The sequence below is a fragment of the Condylura cristata genome, unplaced genomic scaffold (assembly GCF_000260355.1).
Source record: "Condylura cristata isolate star-nosed mole 26May11 unplaced genomic scaffold, ConCri1.0 scaffold00016, whole genome shotgun sequence".
NCBI lineage: Eukaryota > Metazoa > Chordata > Mammalia > Eulipotyphla > Talpidae > Condylura > Condylura cristata.
This window is the reverse complement of record NW_004567117.1, coordinates 38227632-38234443: the sequence shown is the minus strand read 5'-3', so window position 1 is coordinate 38234443 and position 6812 is coordinate 38227632.

Here is a 6812-nt window from a genome sequence, read left to right as displayed (position 1 = left end):
CCAGGCCCGACTTTATATGGAAGCCCGGGCGGGGGGGGGCTGGGGGGCTCTTGCACCGGAGACCAGAGCGCTCTGACGTCTCCCTATAGCGAGCCGGAGTTCTGGGAGAACTGTCCGGGAAAATCATCCATCTTCCCGCCGAGTGATGCAAAGGCGCTGTTCATTGCCCCCTCTCTCCCTCCCTCCTAGTCCTATTCGCCCTCCCCACACTGAATTAAGTCCCATCCTCTGTCCTCGAACTTCTTGCCCCAGCCTCGCCGGGTGCCTCCCCTGTTTGCTGCTTTCCAGTCCTGCAAAGGGGACACGGGTGGACAGATGCTTTAGGTTGGCCTTTGCTGGAGGGATCTGGCATGGCAGGACTAGGGGCTTCTGATCCTGTGAACCCCACCCCCACACACATTCCAAACCCCACTCCTCTGGGTCCCAGCCCACACCCCCTTCCTTTCCCTCCGGCAGAGCAGACCCTTGTCACTACCCTGCCAGGGATAGCTTCACCCACCTGTTGTCAGAGGTCCCGTGCCCATCTGTATGGTGAGCAGGATGGGGCAGGAAGGGTAGTCTCTGTGAACAGAGCTAACAATAGTTTATTGTCCACCTGGTCCTTTTTACCAACCCATTGTTCCATATAATAGATGGCAACGGTGATTTTAATGCAGATGTCTCTAGACTGTGTCTATGAGAAAGTTCAGTGTCTCCAAACTGCTTACACACCTCTCTAGAGTTGTTCAGTTTTCCTGGTTCCTTGCGTTCTCAGACATAAAGAATGGCCACTGGGCTAAGTCTCCAGGTTCTCACTGCGAAAGGGATGGGCATAATGGCAGTGCACAATAAATAGAAGCTGGTAGGGAGCTGTTGCCCGCATTCAGCTGCCAGAGCTGGGGGTGGGTTTGTGTGTTCCTGCAAAAGTAGTCCTCACCAAGTGCTGGTGAATTGTCTCCCTGGTGGGTCCCGTTGTTCCATGGCAACGCTGGTGTTGATACTAAAGATGCTGCAGCGGTCCAAGTTTCTCCGGGTAGCTGGTGATGCTATACATGTGATGTTCTTGGTTGACTACATGGACACAGAGCATGATTGACTATTCCTGGATTTGGGAGAGAATTCCCACGTGTTTGGCTATAAGATTTTTAAAATGCTAATTTCAAGATCACTATTTACACTCAAGGAAATTTGATCAAACTGTCTTGTGGAAGCAAGCCAAGTGAAAATCAAGAGGAAAAGTTCATGGCTGGCCTGGATGCCCTCCCTCCTGGGTTCCCCAGTTCTGCAATCAACCCCAGCTCTGTCAGAAAGCAGAGGCCCCACTGCAGGTGAGCATGGACTTGGTGCCTTCCATGAGCCTTGAGCATGAACACGTAGACTTGGTTTTACTCCACTGCATGTTGTGAGGGCCCCGTGGAGTGCAGTAAGTATTTGACGAATGAGCCAATAACCCATGAATCGCTCATTTAAATGCCTTCTACAGCCCTGGATCAGTAGAAGAGCATGAAGCCCTTCTTAGATTCACTTCAGAAAAATGTTGTTTCCCTTAGTTTTCAAGATTATTTTAGAATATTAAATTAAGTTTCTCCTGCAAGACCCAAGGATGATCACTGTAAATACATCACAGTGTAACATAGTTCTACAGAAAGTGCAAGTCGTCCTCTAGTCCGGCCACCATGTTTCTTGTTGCGGTCACAGGGCCCCATCCCCGTCCACTGCCACGCTTGCTCTAAGCGTCCCTGCCCATGGACATTCTGCACCGGGCTTGAGCTTGGTGGTGTGACTTGCTTTAGCACTTAGAGGGCGGTGCTTATCTTTCTCAGGGTCAGTGTGCCTGGCCCAGTCCTAGGCCTAGAGAAGAGACTCAGTGGATGTGATTGATGTATTGTCCTGCCAGGAGCCTCCACCCATCCTCTAGCCAGAGAAGACAATGGATTGTTACCAGTTAAAGAAAGAAACCATTGTATGTCTGATTCAGCCCATACAGGCTGGGTAGCCTCTCACATCCATTCAGAATCTTCAGCACAGCCCTACCAGATACAGAGGATCAAGTTCTATAACTTAGGGGGAAGCTCAGTGTCTGTGAGTAAGAGATCTCACAATGCAGCAACACAGCCGAAGGAGAGGCGTTTCTCTTTGTGTTATAGTCCTGGGTCGGTGTTCTCTCTTGCCAGGCAGCTCAGCCCCACATGGATACTCAGGAACCTGTGCTCATGCGGGTGGCTTTCCTCTGTCTGCCGTTGGGTAGTGTGTTGGCCCTCCAGGCAGTTCCTTGACAGACTAGGAGTTTGCGCCAGTATGTAAATCAACACACCGCTTCCTTGGAGAACATCTTAGCATGGAAAAGCATGTCCGCTGACATAAGCAATGTGTTTAGTGATGCCTTTGATATGCATTCTGGTACCAGCTCTTATCTCGTAGATGAGGAAGATTGAGGGTGAGCGAGTTATACAGCAGCCTAGCCTGCTGTCCTGCTTGCATCACCCAGACTGCAGCTGGCAGGAAGGAGGTGAGAAGCATCTCTCTAACTCTAGCAGCCCAAAGTAGCACTCACCTTTCCTCCTTACATTTTAAATTTAATTTTTTTTTGTGCATATAGAACTGGGGTACGCCAGAGATGTGGAGGGTGAGAGGATTCACCAGAGACAGAGTGGGGAGCAGCGGGCGGGCCAGGAGAGGTCTGCCGCGCCATGAGGTCACCTCCGGGGCAGGCGGGGATCGAACTCATGCAGAAGGGGCTTTAGCTTCTCAGTGCTGTGCTTTAACCCGCTGCACCACCAGGGAGGGCCTCCTTCTTACATTTTAATGGTAAAAACTCAGCTACCTGTTGACAGGAATAGGGGCCAATTGTTCAATCTAACACAGTGCAGAGAAAGTGGAGGGCATGTAGATACAAAGAGGAGCTTCTAGTAAGGTGATCTGGACAACAGGACCATTTCACTCATCTTTGACTAGACATCCCTGTGGAAGACTTCGAGGCCTTGGCTCCTCTCTCTACTCCGAGGAGATTATCTCCTCCAAGGAGCTCTTCACTCCCCAGGCCATGAAATAGACATCTTGGGCCTTCCCTGGTGGCACAAAGGGTTAAAGTGCAGTGCTATGAAGCTTTTCACAGTCCAACCCCAGCCACTCAGCATGAGTTCGATTCCTGCCAGCAGGAGCTGACCCACATGGCGCAGCAGATCTCTCCTGTCTCCCTGCTGCTCCCCTCCGCAGTGTATTTCATTCAGTCTGCCTGTTCTGCTCCCCACTCTGTCTCTGGTGAAGCCTCTCACCCCCCCCATACCTCTGGCCTGTCCACCAGTTCTTGTATGCATAGTAAGCAAATAAATCTTAAAAATAACAGAAATAAGACATCTTTTTGGAGTTCTAAAGAATTTGGCTGTCCCTTAGGCCTTAGTTGTACCTTACATGGAGCACTGCACTGCTCTGTGCTGTGCCCTTGGGATTCTTTCCTCAAAAGCTTGGGTGATCTGGTCCAATCAGGCCCAGGCATATGCTGGGGAGACATTCCCATTTAAGTTGGCACAGCAAAGTGGGGTTTGTTCTGAAAATCCAGTGGGGATTTCAGGAGACTCAGATAAGAACAATGTGGGTCTCACAGGCGCTAGGGCTGGCCGGGACCCCGCCAGAGCCATCCCTCATGGAGAACTGCCTGCTCCCTCTCCACATCTGCCCCAGTCTTCACTCTATGGACTGACATCTTGCCAGCCGTATGTTCCCACCCTCCCTCTCCTCCTCCCACCCCCGCCTTGGTCCTCGGCATCACCACAGCCCTCCTGTCTTCAGCCCCTGAGGAAACTGCCTCCATCTCTCAGGTTCTTAATTCCTGATTTCCAAGCGAGAAGCCCAATGGACTCAGCCCACTATCTAGAGCCAGACACACGGTTATAGAGCTCGTAGGACATCCAGATCCAGGTGAAAGCAGAGGAAGCAGTGGCCACAGTGTCCAGTGCAAGCGTGGACTCCAGTTCCACCTCTGCCACGTGGGAGCTGCAGTGACTTCAGCCCAGTTTCTTTATCTGTAAAGTGAGTTTCTTCATACTCTCCCCTAGGTTGTTAGGAGGATAAAATGAGGTCTTGTGTTATCGATTGGCAGCTACTTATTCATTTTTTTTTAAAGATTTTTTTATTCTTTCAGAGCTGGGGCTTGGGTACAGGCTAGAGGCTCAGGGGCGGCGAGAGGCTTCACCAGAGACAGAGAGGGGAACAGAACAGGCAGATCGACGAGGTACACTGCTGAGGGGAGCAGCGGGCGGGTCAGGAGAGGTCTGCCACGCCATGTGGTCACCTCCGGGGCAGGCGGGAATCGAACTCATGCGGAAGTGGCTTTAGATTCTCAGTGCTGTGCTTTAACCTGCTGCGCCACCAGGGAGGGCTGCTACTTATTCATTTTAATGAATAATAATGGAGCACTGTAATTAGAGTAAGCTCTAAGTTTCAAGATGGCATGAAATGTCCTTATTCAGTACCCAGTGCAATACTTTGCGCTATTTAACACCCCTAAGGAGCTAATCGTACAGATAATCCCTGCCACGTCCTGAAGGCCGCCTAATGCATGAGGTGTCGTGTGTATACCTGCACCCATAATCTTCACAGATGAACTATGAAGTCGATGTTGTTCATCCCACTTTACAAATGATGGAACTGAAGCTTAGAAAAGGTTAAAAATGCTTTGCCCAATGCCTTGATGGTAGTTGGCAAGCCAAGGGCTGACCTCAGCTTGATTTTCAAGCTCTACGCATGGTAAGCCTGGTAAAAATGAATTTCTTTGTGGGTTCCAGGACTTTTCTGGGATTTGGTAAGTGTTATTACTCAGAAGGCACAAAAAACACATCAAAATAATTTTAGAAGAGGTTTTAGGGACCATGTTTTCAGGCCTCTAAGGGAAATCTGAGTGCAGACTCCTGGGTTTGCTGGTTTCCAGCTCTTCTGCACCCCGAGTCCTCTCCCCACCCCTTGATTTGCACACATCACCTTCCAGCTAGTACGCAGTTGTAGGCGGAAGCAGTGGGTACATATAAATTTGCTTTGGGGAGAATAACAGGCTCACAGTTTTGGCTACAGCAAGGGATGGCCAGAGTCCCAAAATAGAGCCCACAATGTCTAAAACTGAAAATATATTTCGGAGATTCATCCACTTGAATCCTGCTGAGGGATCCTCCTTGAAATCTGGATATTCAAGGCGTGGATATTCCTGGAATGTCACTGATCCTTCCACAGAATTCTGAAGCGTGTGACAGCCTAGAGTAGGTGATTACACACCTGCCTTACAGTTTCGCTCACTGAGTTGCTCAGCCCTCTCCACTATATCGATTGGGGGGCTGATAAATCGGCATCGTCGGGGCACTTCATTGCACTGCTATATGTTTGGCAGTTTCCCTGGCCACCGCCCATCCACTGGGTGCTCACAGCCCTCCCCAGCTGTGGCAACCAAAACTTCTGCAGACTTTGCCAATAACCCCTTCTTGGTGGTCGTGGGATCACCCCTAGTTGAGATCCTCTATTCTAACCTAACCGCTCACCCTCCTTTACTATTTCCTGCGTGGTGCTCCTTGCAGTCGGACGTGAGCTAGAAATGCACTTGCCCTCATCTGTGGGGAGCAGCAACCTTGGAGAACTCTTCCTTACAATGAACTCAAATGTCTCTCTAGCTTCTTCTCATGGTGTGGACCTATTCCCACGAGTGTCTCTGGACGCCATGCACACAGTTCCTCCACAGCTACCATGATGCCTTCCCTCCCCTCCTGACCAATCTGTTCCCAGCAAACTCTGTGACTCTCCCCTTTATCTTTCAAAAAGTGAGACACACAACCCGAGGCATTTCCTTGTAGCACCCCTAGAGGGAGCTGAGCATTGGTCGAAGATTCTGGTGAGCAAGGAACAAACACTATTCTCCAGAAATTTCCACAAGCATGTACCAACATCCCTTGGTCTCCTGGGGAAATGAAATCCCTGTATAAGCTGAGGACTCCAGGTCAAGACTGCCTGGAAAGAGAGGGGCTTCAGCTGTTATCTCGCCCCTCAGAAAGCATAAAGATGAGCACTGAGGTGAGAGCAGGGAGCGGGTGGGGTGGGACTAGAATAAATAGGTCATGGGCAGGAAGCCACTTCATAGAGCCTAGATGGAGAACTCAATGCAGAAATCTGAGGTAGGACTGTCTCTGCCTCCATCCCCCGCCAGCTGGCTTCATCTGGTCATGGTTCTCTCAACTCTAACCAAAGTCGCAGCTGAGTTTTGTAGCAAGTTCCTAAGGAAAAAATTATTCAGAAAAATATCTCTGAAATGTCATTAGTTTAATTTGATTTGACTTATCAAATCAAGATCTATCCATTCATCAGTCTCGTGAGCCTTCTTGATGGTGTCTGACACTGAACGTCCAGGTACCCAGACCAGAACATTACTTTAGGATGGAAATGGGGGGTCCATAGAGCCAAGTACACATGAGGACTCGCTGGGGAAAGGGTGGGCCCCGTCGCTAATGGTGTCATGCAGCAGAAGTAGGGTCTCCCAAAGCCTGCTGAGGACGGTGATGAGGAGAGTGAGCTCAGCCCAAATGCGTTACCTGGAAGCCGCTGAAACGACCGGTGGGAGCCCCTAGGGTGGCAAGAATGTGTCCTTCCTTCCCACCAAAGTCGGGGTTCAACTCCAGTTTAAACTGGGTTGATTCTGTTAAGGTTTGAAGTAGCATGGTCACATTGGTTGTCATCTAAGACCATGGTGGGGACAGTGTCTAGGTGTGCAGAGGCAGCACAGGAGCAGTGCCGGAGCGGGGTACAGTCTCCCATGGGGCCGCTCCTTGTCAGCACCACTGACGGTACAGGGAGAATGC